This window comes from Taudactylus pleione, unplaced genomic scaffold (genome assembly GCF_031769625.1).
Source record: "Taudactylus pleione unplaced genomic scaffold, aTauple2 ptg000792l, whole genome shotgun sequence".
Taxonomy (NCBI): Eukaryota; Metazoa; Chordata; class Amphibia; order Anura; family Myobatrachidae; genus Taudactylus; species Taudactylus pleione.
This window is the reverse complement of record NW_028285194.1, coordinates 8,210,258-8,226,322: the sequence shown is the minus strand read 5'-3', so window position 1 is coordinate 8,226,322 and position 16,065 is coordinate 8,210,258. Positions and strand designations below refer to the sequence as shown.

General features: G+C 44.6%; 1 long non-coding RNA gene across 1 annotated transcript in view; it reads right to left on the bottom strand.

The window, feature by feature from the left end:
* The window catches only part of LOC148474976 (uncharacterized), a 32,051-nt gene extending 17,016 nt beyond the window's left edge, over positions 1 to 15,035 (bottom strand). The window contains exons 1-2 of the long non-coding RNA XR_015872808.1: positions 14,978 to 15,035; positions 13,228 to 13,332 (exon numbers count right to left, since the gene is read on the bottom strand). This is a non-coding gene — a long non-coding RNA (uncharacterized LOC148474976). The remainder of the gene's footprint in view (positions 1 to 13,227; positions 13,333 to 14,977) is intronic.
* Positions 15,036 to 16,065: the final 1,030 nt, after the last annotated feature.

The window sequence follows — 16,065 nt, the reverse complement described above, 5'->3', positions numbered from 1 at the left end:
AGTAGTCTCTACAGCTGCTGAAGAGGTCAGGAGCAGCAGGTCACATCACCAGTGTCAGGCAGGTGCCAGTTGGCAGGGAGCAGCAGTTGGCAGTTGCAGTCCTGAGGTAACAGAGAAGAGGACCAGACCTGCGCACCTACCTGGCAGCAGTCGGCAGCCAGAGATGCGATAATCTGCAGATGGAGACACCGGACCCATTGTGAAAGCTTCAGACAATCAGTCAGCAGGTAGACTGTGAGCCTCAAGTCCGTAAGACTGCAGCTAACTACCATCCACCCTTATAGTACCAGAGCAGCTCCCCTCAGTACTGACTAGTAACACTGGAAGGCACCCTATTAAGAAATACTGCCAGCCAAATTGCTACAACAGTGGAGATAGAGAAATAGCACAATGGAGACTTAAATTGAGATTGGATAAGTTGCAACTCCTAACCAGGGACATTGTCTTATCTAGTATATAAAATAACCTCCGTCAGAGTCATCAACCCGGGCAACGTTGCAGGCATAAAAGTGAGAATAGCGCTGGACTGTTACTAAAGTAGTGAGCTCATATACCAGTTTAGATATATTTCTAAGGTTAGTTAGACTAATAGATAAATGACTGTAGCTCAAGATAAGTTCAGTAAATGGCCATATATAGAGTTGATATTTATTGAGTGTCCAATGTTATGTGATTTCATATGGCGTTCAATGTACTAACCATTGCAGCTTACAGGGTTCAGTTCCTGTCAAATAAAATATACTAAGGTGTTTGCGCTTATTTATGTGAACTAATGTCAACTGAAAGTAATTTCTGAATTATTCTGTTCTTGTTGGTTGAAGTCACATACCAATTGTATTGTAGCCGTGTGACAGTTGTTGGAATAAAAGCAAAATTGTTAATCTACAGAAGTCGGATTTACTCAAATGAATTCGCTTTTCATATGTTTGCTGAAACAATCTTCACATCTGTAAGTAATAGTAGTTTATCACAACATGATATAGGCTGGTATTGATATTTCCCAATTAAGGCCCTCTTTTTACTGGGTGATGCTGCATCTAAAGCAGCTTCAAAATCTTACCTGTTCAAACTATCATGCACGCAGCAAGCTGGTCATCTGCATGTACATTGGCACAATACTATGGAGAAGGCTTACCACCTACTGCATACCCTCCAATTAGCTGGAAGGGAATTTTACCTCACACTCTGATATACCCTTAACATGAACAAGGCTCATTTTGCTCATTAGTCATCAATGCGTCATTTGTATAACATTATTGAAGACTTATGATCAAGAAAAGATCAGGTTTCTCAGAGCAACCAGCAGGTGTGTGGTAGTCTGCCAACCAGCTTTCCTTGTTCTAGGGAATAGGATTGCCACCTACTCTAGCAGCTCCCAACCCACCCTCCCAAAAATTACAAAGTAACTGCTGCATACTGTTGTTTACTCTTCCAAGACATTTAGAGAGTGATTCAGAGCTTGGCGTTATTACTGTAGTGGCTGCATCTTTTACATCTTATTCTAATGCCGTGGCCAGTGGGTGTTCAAATGAGATGCCCACCGGACGTTGCAAATCCACTGTTGTGCATACAAAGACGTGCTATTGGTTCAACATTGGCCATACCATTGGACATTGCACCTTCCCTATGGCAGATGCAGAATGTCCAGCCGGACATGGCCACTGGTGTAAGTGCAACTGTATGTGGCCATACCATTGGACATTGCACCTTTCTCTATTTTAGCTCTCTCCAAGGCTTAGTGAATAGACCCCATAGTGACATAATTCTCATCAGCAATTGATTTTGTTTATTTATACTAGTATATAGGATCAGGCATATGCCTTGGAGCCTGATTCAGCAGGGAACGCAGTTGCTTATACGAACGCAATAGGTCGACTGTTGTGTATTGCGCATGCATTGAAGTGCACATGCTCAAACTAGCCACTGCGCTTGGGACTGTGATCGCAGAGGATACGGCATACCCATGGCAGAGTGATTGATGGGAAGTGCCGTTTGGGGGTGGTGACGGAGGGGTGGTCGGGCGAATTCAGGAGTGCCTGTGCATTTCAACGCTGTTGCATGGGCATGCATGTATTAGCCACTGCTATATCAGACGGCACCTGTGGTCTCATAGCGTGCGCTGAAGTAAGCAATTCCCGAGTAAGGTCTGGGCTTTCCTAACTGTCCGATATTACTCAATGTTACCGATTGTTTCTCTATGTTATTAAAGTATACGGATATGAGTAAGGGGAAGTGGGTATCCTTATGTCAGGCTGTGATCACAATGTGAATGCAACCTTTTACATGTCACCGCTGATATTAGCAATGCAGTTGCGTGCGTATAAGCAGAATAGCGATCCGTAGACAATTGGTCCGTCCGCTGCTCCACCCTGTCCCGTCAACCTGCTCTGATCTGTCCTCTCCCCACTGTATATACTTACCTCTTCCCAGTGCATAGGGGTCCTCGATCCAGGTCTTTCCTGTTACTTGCTGTAGTGAGAGCCATTAGGGAACGGTGCATGCATGATGAAGACAGGATTATTATATAGATATTATATATATTGGTGGATTATTATATAGATATAGATAGAAGAACTTACTACATACATTATAAACAAATAGGAAAAGGAAATCAATAGAATGAAAACTATAATAGGGATTCACCACAATTCTAGTCTGTAAAAGAAGGAAACCTCATTTTATTTAGTTTCCCTTGATCACCAGATTAAGTAACAATTTTTTTTTAAGCAAAAAAGGGAATGAATCTTGCCCCAAACAACAAGAAAAATGTAAAGAAAATATAAAAAAAAAGAAAGATTTCACCGCAGACCCCCCGCATTTTGATTTAGGTTCTTAATCATCGTCTTTTGTTTGTTTTAACAAAACCCACCCTCAATTGTTTTGGTTAAGTTTCAGTTTTGAGTTTAGATGTCTTAAACAACTGATAAAAGCAACATGTAATTTGGGCCTGTTTTGTTCCTACATTTTTATTAACATCAATAACATTAATTTGCAGCCATTTCCAGTCAATTTTGACCACCTCACAGCACCTCAAATCACGAGGAAGGGACTTAAATGCAATCCAAAATATGTGCGATTCGGTTTTTGAATCCGAGTTATGAAATTGGCGAGGAGATCGGAGTCGGTTCTACTCAGAACCCTAAAGTTCGTGTGTGTTCAGTTTTCAGCAAAACCAAACCGCTCATCTCTATTACTCTAGTACATTTCTAATACGAAGTGGTCTCACATTTATCACAATCATTTCAGATGCAGTTGTAATGAGAAAGATTCACCCAGCGACAGAGCGGTGTTCTGCATGGTGTGACCCTTGTCGCATCTTAGCACGCCAAGGTGCGGCTTTGTTACAAGTTTTATAAAGATGGCTATTTGGCAAGATTTGAGAATAATGTGTATGTGGAGACGTCTGTATACTATCCATTGCCATCAAGAATATATTTATTACATATTGCTAGGCTGAAAGAATGCATACAGACGTGTCATCAAACACCTAGCGTCTATACGCCATATGGCACGAGATGACCAGAACAGCTGAGATGCTCCAGGAGGTGTAACGTATTATATTTTTCTTATTGGCATCACAGATGCAGTGTAACACTGGGCCTAATTCAGACCCGCTCGCGAGTGCTGATGGCGGAGCGCCAAGTGCGCATGCGCACAATGGAGGCGGCTCCATCGCGCGCATGTGCGAGACCCGAATAACGACGGCCAAGCCGTCGTTATGGATCTCGCACCAAAGTGGGCATGCTGTCGATGGTGAATTACAGAGCCGAAAGCACTCCAGGGCTTGCGGCAGCGAGACCCTACCGCAAGGGTCTCGTCGCAAGCCTGATGGTTGCTTTGGTCTTGACCATTGCGGCCATCATTTTGGCCGCTCGCTATAGCTGCTATGCACCCACAGCTATGCGAGCGGCCAGGAGGTCGCTCCAAACAGTAAGAGGGATGACCCTGATTCAGAGCGAGCGCTCTGTCAGAGTGTCCGGCTCTGAATCAGGGCCTCTACTCACAGTGCACTGGAGACGCTGGGCTGCCACTTTAATCACACCAGAATTACGGGTCTATTTACTAAGCTGTGTTAGGAGATAAAGTGAATGGTGATAAGGTACTAGCCAATCAGCTCCTCACTGCCATCTCACGTGCTGTGTTTGAAAAATGGCAGTTAGGAGCTGATTGGCTGGCACTTCATCACCGTTCACTTTATCTCCTAACACAGCTTAGTAAATAGACCCCTTCGTTTTAAATGCGTAAAAAGGGCCTGATTCAGAGATAGATGGAATTGCACAGCCGCACACAAGCGGCTGTGCAATTCCGTCCACTTAAAATGCAAATGAAGAAGGAGGTGCCAGACACCTCCTTGCTACATCTGCGTGCATCTGGGATCACTATCGGAAAAAATCGTGACCATCGGTTGCGATTGTTGTCCTTTGGCCAAGCTGCGGTAACTGAACCTTACCGCAGCCTGACCAGGTCCGGGCAGCTTCCGAGGCTAGGAAGTCTGCATGCACCCTCGCAGACTCTCACCTCGTTCCACCGGGAAAATGTGGGTGACGCGCCCCGGTTTCCATAAACGCTGCCCAGGAACTCAGGTTAGTGTACATCTCTGAATCGGGCCCAAAGTCACAGATGAGGCACAACAGAGCTTGGCGTGAGAAAAAGACGCCCCCCATCGGAGCCCCTCTTACAGACATTCAGATTTATTTCCACACAGATGTACTGTACAAATGTTGCACCTCGAATTGATCAGTGTAATCTAGCAAAGTAGCTTTGTTGCTTCAGTTGTTTTATTGATGTGTATAAGTCGCACATTTTGAGTGAGAATGATGCCCAGCGTCGCTGAGTAGGGATCTGGTCCGGATGTCGACAGGTTCTGATTGTCGACCTAAAGTCCATGTCAACATTCTGTCTGTCGGTACTGCAGCCGCTTCTCTGTGGCTGTGCAATACTGTACAACTCTGAAACAGGCCCTTTGTGTGAGGAGCTACTGTAATAAAATCAAGACCTTCTTGTACCTTTTTGTGAATACCCCATTGCCTGTTTGCCATAGAGGGGTGTTCTTCTGTATACAGTTAACTATAATAATGATACACTCTACTGTGTTAGTAGAATGCCCACATATGCCCCTGAGAAGTACATATACTTTTCTTAAACATTTGAACCTCATAACAAGTTCTAATGCTTTTTTTCTAGCATTCCAATAGTGCTAAATGTCTCCAAATATAGCATGAAGGACAAAGACCAAGGAATGTAGTGGTTTAGCTGAAATAGCTTTATTCATGGGAATCTTCCAATGGTCTGTTGACAGGTCTTGACCTATTATTTCTCAATAATGTGACACAGGAAGATCATTTTTACAATACCACCAAGAATTAGTAAAGCTGCCAGATTTATATCTATGCCATGAATCAATGGTTAAAAATGAAACAATACATTATTGAAGTACTGTACAAACTATACTGTATAGTATTCTTATTTTTACTATCAGTCTCATATAGCACACTAGTGGCTTACATACATGAGTAATGCTGGGCATACACGGCCAGATAAAATGCCTGTCAGACCAACAGACATCTTATCTGGCCGGCTGCCAGCCGCAGATGTCCGGGGCATACACTGAGATTTCTCTCACAGTGTATTCGGCAGACATCTGCGCTCCGCCCCCGGGGGAGGAGACATTTCCCTGTTCCTTCCGTAGGAATGAACAAAGGAAATGTCTATCTGTCGGCTGCGCTGGGCATACACTGCCCGATGCGGCCGACAGTTTACCGGGAAATATCGCATCGGACAGGCATGCTGGACAATCCAGCATGCCCGACCGAGCAATATTTAACCCTCGGTCGCCCCCCCACACGCTACAATTATCGGGGCGATCCGCCAATATCAGGCGGTTCGCCCCGATAATTGTAGCGTGTATGGCCAGCATTAGATGGATGAATTGGGAATGTAAATAGGTTTTTTCCATAGAAACAGAATAAATCAACTTATAAACCAGAATCATCGATATTCTTAAAGTTTTATTTTGAGAGTAGCCCCTTTACTTTTATACTAATAATTTATAAATTATTTTAAAAATGCAATGTCCAGAGATTTGCGGACCATAGATCTGATTCAGTTAGCCCTTAGTCGATATACAGCTTGCATGTATTGTTGAACATCTAAGACACCAGCAAAAGCATAAAACAGGTGATCTTATGATGATCTGACACAAAGGAGATTATATTGGACAATTTGGTAGCTTTCAATCCAATTGGTTAATCATTAAACCACGTGTTGTGAACCCTCAATCAATACCTCCAGTTAATTAAAATATAATTGGATATTACAGAATGAAAAATAAGGTCATGAAAATAAGAATGACAAAATCAGTTCTAATTTGCTCTAGGATGGCAGGCACCATAAATTTCTGAAAATGAACAATTACTTATGCCATTCATCCTTACTTACAGTAACTTTTTTTCTTATTGCATGTTGGGGCGCCAAGGAGGGAAGCTGGTACTAATTGCCGGGGCTTGTTGAAGGGTCCCGGGTCCGACACCGCCGCCCTCCCTTTTACCTTTCAGCAGCCCAGTCTCCTGCGATTAGGCCACACCCCCTTCCCCAATATCCGGGCTGGCTCTCTACGGCCCTAATTACATGTAACTATAAATGGAGCTAAATAGTAATGTATTAAGTAAACGTGTGAGATGGGAGCATTGTTAAAGTACATGCAAATGTTTTAATTTACTTATAGGGTTGCAATAATGTGTTAGTAAGGGAAATACTTCTGCATCAGAGGGCACTGCAACAGAAATCTTTTTTCTGTTCTTAAGTGAAAGAATGTAGCATAAAGCATAGATCATGGAAATGTGTTGCCAATATCTGAAATTAGAGGCAGATTCTATTTTCACTTCAATTTTGACTTAATTTGTGTAAAAACAAAAACAAACAAACAAAGTGTGTGTATGCTGATCCACACACTGCAACGGTCACATACGCACCAGATTTACACCAAGAGTAACAAATGTATAAAGGTGAGGCTTGACAATGATAGTACTAAATGCTACCCAACTTGTACACAATAAATGAGAGTTATTAGCAAATGCAAAGTCTCATTTATCATGTAAAATACAATTACATACAGTACAGAAACAAAAGTACAAAATAAACATACAAATAAAATTCAATTACATATAACATCTTTGGTCTCGCCATGTGTAAAAATCAAAAAAGAATCCATGTGTAAATATCAAACTGCGTGTCCTGAAAGCAAATATAGATTAGGCAAAGTGAATAGATGGGGGCAAATGTATCTAATATAGAAGCCACATTAATATATTTTATACTATCTATGGCATGTGTTAAAAAGCAATCAAATGTATCATTTATCATCATCATTAGAGAGTACTTTGCACCAGGAATTGTGCACCTGAAAGAGGTACCTCTTTTGACAAGTGCATTTAAGCTCCCACTCACTTACAGGGTTTGAAGTTTGCCCCAACATCTAAAATTAATTCCTTTAGAACTTTTTATTGATTTGTAGAAATGTATCCATAATATTATCGGTAAAGAAATTCTTCCTAACCGGGAAGAGCAGTAGGACCGTAGAGCTATCCAATCAGTGAAGGTGATACAGATTACATATCAGAAAACATTAGAAGTTTCAAGGACACAAAAAGCCCACCTTTTATCCCATTCACATTAGAGGTCACTGCATCAACACCTTTAACAAATTGGTCTCATATAGTTTCAAGCCTCTCTCTTCTGTGAACATCTTAGTAATAACAACATGAAAATGAACATCCATCTCCAGTTTAATAAAAAAAGAACCTCACAATTTACATACAAGATGGCACCATTCACACTACAACTTTAAAAAAACATACAGACTAATTCTACATAGAGGCGACAAGTAGACTTCTAGATCGGTGGTCAAAAAACTGTACGTGTGCTGCAATTTAAAAGGGTTAAGCATACTGTAATTGATCTGACCCTAAGAACTGTGAGAGTCAATTCAATTCAATTGTTATGCAATACAGAAATGGAACAATTTATTACTAACGGGTCTAAAACGGAAACTATTGATACAACATAATCAGAGGTAGCTAGGGTTAACAGCTAGGATATTTTATGTACTACAGTAGCTGTAAAAAATGGACCATTGATAACGGATTGACCATCATAAACTAGCCTTCAACTCCTGCCATAATATTCCACTAGTGATCTGCCCCGGCTTCGCACTGGAGCAATTTTGAATCTACAACAATAGTCTTTTTTAACCAAGGTCTTATAAGATTGTCTTTAGTAATTTATCCTCATTAAGTCAACATGAAAAGATTTAGTTTTGACGTGACACGCAAAAAGGCCACGTAAAGTGGTCCATGAGAAAAACAGTTTCCACTCCAGCAATGTTAAGTGTCTGTCCCTGCGCTTTATCTAGAATTGGACTCGTTTGAAATTAAAGAATAATTTTTCGCATAAATAAAATAGGAATGATAAAAAAAAAAAAATTGTATCAGTAAGCAGGGCTTGCATCAATTCTTATGGAGAAACCAGATAATATCTATCAATCTCTACATGGTAGAGATTGTCATACATTAATGTTTCATATACCTAAACCTCGATAAATACTTTATAGAATAGTGAAAACTGCATAAAAATGCGTCCAGTGGATCTTGAGATTAGCCTGAACAAACAGACAGACATCTACCAGGGATCGTGTTTTCATCGACTTTTGTCATACATTAATGTTTCATACACCTAAACCTTCCTCGACAGCTGTTCTATAGAATAGTGAAAACTGCATCAAAATCTGTCCAGTGGTTCTCCAGATTAGTCTGAAGAAACAGACAGGGACTCTGTCTCACCCACTACTCACTGTAACTCTCCTCTCACTACACTGAGCTTCAGTGTCCATTGATTCTCCTGCATCTTCTCTTGCTGCTGTAGTGCAAGGTATCTATCAGTGCTCTAGGCACACCCCCATACTCAGAGGCATGCCTCTATTAGCTCTCTGTCTGTACAGCTTACTGCCTGCGGTGTGACCCCGACCCCAGCTCTGCAAGCATTGTCTGCCTATACTGAAGTGAAGCTGAGCTGTTGCTGCCTCATCTTTCGTGTCCCTGCAGTCCTAGGGAATTCCACAAAGCTGGTGAGTTTTAAAAATAAAAATTATCACAATAAACAAAGAAGATGTTTATAAGTTATAGATATCTTCTATAAATTATTCTAATCATTTATATATCAAATTTCAGGAGTATGACAGGGAAGGCTCTGCCTCCCCTGACTGCACGTCCCTGTGTACTCCCCTTCATGGCAATGGTATTCCCTGATCATAGTGGCCTCAGCAGGATAATGCGTTCACTGCAAACATTGCTCAGTAATGGTTTGAGGAACATGACAAAGAGTTTAAGGTGTTGACTTGGCCTACAAATTGCCCAGATCTCAATCCAATGGAGCATCTGTGGGATGTGCTGGAAAAACAAGTCCGAGCTGTGGAGGACTCAGCTTGCAATTTACAGGACTTAAGGATCTGCTGCTAACATCTTAATGCCAGATACCATAGGACACCTTCAGAGGTCTTTTAGAGTCCATGCCTCAAATGGTCAGAGAGAGCTGTTTTGGTGGCACGAAAGGGACATACACAATATTAGGCAGGTGGTTGTGTTGTTATGGCTAATGGAGATTATATATATTTTAATCAGTGAACTTGATACACAGCGACAATAGTGCTAATTTAATAAATAAATAAATAAATGCTTGGTCTGTAAAATGTCAGTGCAAATGAATACATTCAGATAAATAATGTGTATAAAGTGTCTGTGCAAAATTAGCTAGTTGTGCTAAAATAACTCCTAAACCTTATTTAAAGGTAAATATTCCATTCAAAAGGTCAAACATAATTAATAACATTCCCAATAATAGCCCTTAAAACATGGTAGTGAAAAGTGACTGTGCAGTAATAAAGTGCTTATTAGACCTCCATGTGTCAATGGCTTATGAGATCAAAAAAAATATATAAGAAGCGAATATTCAGTATAAAAGGGGGATACAAAGTTTATTAAACTAAAAGACATAAAAAACACAAAGGATAAGGGACCAGGTCAACAATAAATTCATACATATAGTCTCCTAAAAGTACATAAGAAAAAAAAAACTATATGCATTTTTTTGCAAAGGGAAATTAAGGGAAAATAAGTAAGGATAAAGTGCCAAATGCTTATCTTATTTGAAAATTTCCCGGCAAGTTCATAAGGGAGGAGTGGAGTTTTCCCAACGCGTTTCGTCCTTCACCTAGACTTCAAGGGTTCAAGGGTAGTGATATATATATATATATATATATCTATATATATATAGTGACAAGAATTACTTAGACCGGGTAAAATCGATCAGTAGCTTTTATTGCTCACCACAGGCAGGTACACAGGATATGGCAGTTTCACAAGCAAGATGTCATACAAAGTCTTCCAATACAGCAGCATTTCTTCAGTGGACTCGCAGGTCCAGGAACCCTAACACTAGTCACCCCCAGGCCTATAAGCTGGGCGACTATTTCACCGTCAGGCTCAGTTTCATCAGTGTCTCTGCAGTTCTTAAACCAGCTTCTCACAGGTGTCTGTAATCAGCTGCCTTTCCAGGCACTGATTGAGGCAACACCTGAACTGGACATTTACACTAAACTAATGCCTTTGCTCTGCCAAACCTGGGAGATCTGGATATTCCACGATTACTTAATGTAGAATTATGCCGACCCTGTCACAATATGGGGCATATTCAATAGGCAGCGTGAAAAGCAAAAAGCTTGCACCTGCGAGGTTTTTCCTGCAGGTGCGGGTTTTTCGCTATTCTATTAGGTGCGTGTTTTGTTTTAAAACACGCGCCGGTAGGTTTTTTTGTGCGCACCTCCTGAGCAAGCGTGATTTTTCCTGAAATCGATGATTTCTGGAGAAATCACCCGGACTTGGTCTGACACCCCCGCGGCGCCCCCCCCTGAGGACTAATTAAGCAATTGGAAGTAACCATTTAGCTTAATTAGTCCTTAATTACTTACTTTCTGCAGCGCTGTCTTCTCATCTTCTTCTTCATCCTGCGTTGGGAGCCGCCTCTTCTGCAGCAGCGGTGAGTATGTCAGTGTGTGTGCTGTATGTAAGTGTGTTTGAGTGTGTGTGTGTCCCCGCAGTGCTTGTGTGGCCCCCCGGAATTGGTGCTGGGAGAACTATATCTCCCAGCAGCCCTTGCTCCTCCCATCAGCCCCCTGGACTCCCAGCAGACCCCTCTCCAGTAAGAAGAGAGAGAGGAGGCCGCCGGGAGCCGCGGGGACCTGGGCAGACTTTTCTTTTTTTTTTTTTAATTTACGCGGCGCGGGGTTTTCAGTGATGAAAACCCCGCGTCCACTGTTTTTTAATTGAATCCCGCGGGTATCGGGAGCACGCATACCCGCGGGATTCCGAAATTGGCCGCGAGGGGCACGAGGTTTTTTCCTCGCAAAACCTCGCGCCCAATTGAATATACCCCTATATATATATATATATATATATATGTATATATATATATCTATACAGTATGTACACATTTATGCACTTACTAAGAGTGACATAATTTCCTGTTTCAATATGAGTCTGTAGTATTTAAACCTCATCTTTGTGCTATCGAAGTATGTTGGTATATGTACCTTCCTGGGAAACATTGGCTGGCCACCCCATGTTAAACTCTGGTTTTATTCTTTGTTGGTTACTTTTTGGTACATTATATTGCAGAGCCGGCCCTAGCCAATTTGGTGCCCTAGGCAAAATTTTGATTGGTGCCCCCTAGCAGATAATTCCACCAGCAATCTGCGTTTATACATGTATGTAGTTATATTGCCGACGGACGGGATGCCGCTGTCCGTCCATATAACAACGCCGGAATCCTGCCGCCCGCAATAATGCTGGCACTGATAGCCTGAAGGAGATCAGGATACTGGCATCGGCATCCCGAACACCAGACTCCCGAAGTTCCAGACCCGGGTAAGTATGTTGGTTTCCCCGGGATGGGGGGTTAGGTTTAGGCACTCCCGGGGGGAGATTAGGGATAGGCACCCCCCGGTGAGGATTAGGGTTAGGCTACGAAGAGGGGGGGTTAGTCACCACTAAGAGAGGGTTGGGGGGTGGGAGAGGGGGAGGGTTAGGGTACTTACTTCCCCCGTCGGGATCTTTAGTGATAGGGCTTCCGTCTATTCAGACGCCGGCATATCATACTGCTTTAGTTTTTTTATATATATATATATATATATATATATATATATAGGATGTATGTGTTGTGTGTACAAAAAAAAAATTATATATATATATATATACACATAGGACCCTGTGCCTTTAAATATAACTAGTAGAATGAATACGAGTAAATGAATAAACTGTCTTACCTTTCCTAGCTGACAGACTACACGTTCCTCTCTTCAGAAACCAAATGTCATCCACCTCCATGCTTAGATGCCGGGCTGCTGCTGTACCCTCCCTTCCTCCCGCCTCCTCCTTCCCTGCAGCCTGCCAGTCACTGTGACGCAGGCTGCAGCTTCACAAGCCATTGGACAGCTGAGCCAGTGGTGGAACTAGAGAGTGATGGGCCCAGGTGCAAGAATATACTTTGGCCCCCCCCTTCCATTCCTGGCACCTCAACATTTTGTCACCACCCCTCACTCCCCCCCGCCCCAGTAATTAAATCCAGTGTCTGTCCTGCTTCCCAGCCTTGTTTTTTCACTACCCCCAGTCTTAAATCTAGTCTGTCCTGAGTCCTGCTACCCAGCCTTGTTTTTTCACCACCACACACCGCAACCCTCCCCCCTGTGCTGCCTTTTTTTCACCACCTCTTCACGCTGCAACATCCCCCAGAGCCTTCCCCCCTCCGCAGCGCTGCCTCATTTTTGCCACCTCCTGACACCGTAGCATTCCGCCCCGCTGCCCATCCATTTTTTCACCACCTCCTCACATCGCATCACCCCCCCCCCACATTCCCCCATCCTTTTTATCACACTTTGCACCGCAACCCCAACGCCAGGGTCATATTGGGATGGAAATCCAGCCCGGGAAAATTCTAGAAGCAGCCCTTATGGGGGAGGGTCTGTTGAAGGGGGCAGTATACTCCCTCCTTTTAGGGCCTGGAAGTGCTTTTGCAAGCCACTAAGGGGAGCAGGGTTGGCAACAGAAATCTTGGTGAATGATTCACCGTCCATCTCTCTGCACTAGGTACAGGCCAGTCAGTTTGGAAGTCTTTTCTTACCTACAGTATATGGTGGTTTCTCTGCCATGGAGAATGCAAGCCTCACTGAGGAGCGTCTTCAGCTGGTATACACTATTCACGTAGATCACACTGTCTGGAAGATGCCTGTTTACGTAGAAATATAACCAATGTCATCATCATAACCAGATAATGTATAGTAACAGAAGTTTTTGTGCAGGGCAAAATGTGAATTTCCCTGATCAAACAAGTTTTGTGTCTATCCAGGAGTGTTACTCCAAACCCTCTTACATCTCTCCATCCTCATGCTCCCCTGTGGTTCTCCAGGCTCCCTGTGTCTCTTCATCTCCCGGGCTCCATGTCTCTCCGTCTGCAGGCCCCCTGGTCTGTCTCCAGGACTCCATATATCTCTCCAGGGTGCCTCTCAGTCTCTACATCCCCAGGCCCACCTGTAGCTCTCAGCCCCATTCTCCCAAACCTAGTGTGTATCTCAGCCCCAATCTCCCAGACCCAGTGTGTCTCTCTGCACCATTCCCCCCACTGTGTCAGCCTCATTCTCCCACTAGTCCCAGCGTGTGTCCCAGGCTCAACATGTATCAGCCTCATTCTCCCCCCCAGCATGTGTCCCAGCCCCAGTGTGTCACCCTCTTTCTCCCCAGCCCAAGTGTGTCACCCTCTTTCCCCCCAGCCCCAGTGTGTCAGCCTCTTTCCCCCAGCGTATGTCCGAATAATTCTCCCCCCAGCATGTGTCCCAGCCCCAGTGTGTCACCCTCTTTCCCCCCAGCCCCAGTGTGTCACCCTCTTTCCCCCGAGCCCCAGTGTGTCAGCCTCTTTCCCCCCAGCCCCAGTGTGTCAGCCTCTTTCCCCCAGCGTATGTCAGAATCATTCTCCCCCAGCATGTCCCAGCCCCAGTGTGTCAGCCTCATTCTGCCCCCCAGCATGTGTCCCAGCCCCAGTGTGTCAGCCTCTTTCCCCAGCATGTGTCAGAATCATTCTCCCCCCAGCGTGTCCCAGCCCCAGTGTGTCAGCCTCATTCTGCCCCCAAGCCCCAGAGTGTGTCTCAGCTTGCCTTCCCGCCCCCCAGCCCCAGTGTGTGTCTCAGCTTTGCACCCCCCCAGCCCCAGTATGTGTCTCAGCCTTGCCTCCCCCCCAGCATGTCTCAGCCTTGGCCCCCCTCAGCCCCAGTGTGTGTCTCAGCCTTGCCTTTCACCCCACCAACCCCAGTGTGTCTCAGCCTTCATTTAGTTCCCCCCCAGCATGTGTCTCAGCCTTGCCTTCCCCCACAGCCCCAGAGTGTGTCTCAGCCTTGCCTCCCCCCAGCATGTCTCAGCCTTGCCTCCCCCCCAGCATGTCTCAGCCTTGCCTCCCCCCCAGCCCCAGTGTGTCTCAGCCTTGATTACCCCCTCAGCCCCAGTGTGTCTCAGCCTTGCCTCCCCCCTCAGTCCCAGTGTGTCTCAGCTTTGCCTCCCCCCAGCGTGTCTCAGCCTTGCCTTCGCCTCCCCCCCTGTGTGTCTCAGCCTTGCCTTCCCCCACAGCCCCATAGTGTGTCTCAGCCTTGCCTCCCCCCCAGCATGTCTCAGCCTTGCCTTCCCCCCCAGCATGTCTCAGCCTTGCCTTACCCCCCAGCATGTCTCAGCCTTGCCTCCCCCCAGCATGTCTCAGCCTTTCCTCCCCCCCAGCATGTCTCAGCCTTGCCTCCTCCCCAGCATGTCTCAGCCTTGCCTCCCCCCCCAGCATGTCTCAGCCTTGCCTCCCCCCGCAGCCCCAGAGTGTGTCTCAGCCACTTACTTACCTTGGTTCCTTGGCTGCTTCTCCATGGCTCCTTTCGATCCTCTCCCTTCAGCAGCCCGGCTCCTTGTTATGAGATGGCACATGTGACGTCATGACGTCGCGCGCGCCGTGTCATAACAAGGGGCCAGGCCGCGGCGGGTGATTGTTATGTTATGTTAGTGGAGCCGGATCGGCTGAAGCGGACCCGCTCCGGCTCCAACGAGGTGCGCGTGCGCAGCACCGGAGATCGGATCTCTATACTGATCCGATTTGTGGCAGGGGGCCCCATCAGAGAGGGGGCACGGGGATACTTACCCCCAGCACTCTCCCTTTAATCCAGCTCTGGGGGGCAGCGGCAGAGCCCTGGAATGCCCCTAGACATTCCAGTAGCCCTAGGCATTTGCTTAGAATGCCTATGCCTAGGGCCGGCTCTGTTACATTGAATTCTTTATTTATTCCTATATACAATTTCAGGTCTGTAGGAGAATTAGACCACTTGCAGAAAATCCACCTTCTAGTCCCATTCAAATATAATTTGAGAAATTGTTTGATTATCTTTACATCCAAAAATTGGGGAGAGTTTCTTTACATAAAGTACTTCATCCTGGCTGAGACTGTGAATGCACATAAAAAAAGACATGCAAAAAAGTATGTTTGTATGTGGGATGGATATGTCTCAAGATGCTTCCATATCAAAAACAATAATATTTGCAGGAAATGTACACGAAGGGGTATAATAGTGTTACTAGTGTAGGGTTGCTATATTTCAAAAATAAAAATTCTGGACACATTTTCATGATGTATTGATACAGAGATATGCATCGATGCATCAATGTAAAATTAATTTTAGGAGAAAACTGATATGGGAGACGGCGAATTGTAGCAATGCAGTTAATATGTGCTTACTGATAGGAATGAAAAAAGCACTGTGATCTTGCACATGTACTTGTGAGCAGCTCTACTCAATGGGATTATATCAAATAATAAGAATACTGATGAGTGCTGTGTAAAATAAGTTGTAATGTGACTGAGGGCCTGATTCAGAACCGGTCGCTCTGAAAGAGCGCTCGCTCTGAATCAGGGCGTTTTTTTTTTTGAGGGGCCCCTTGG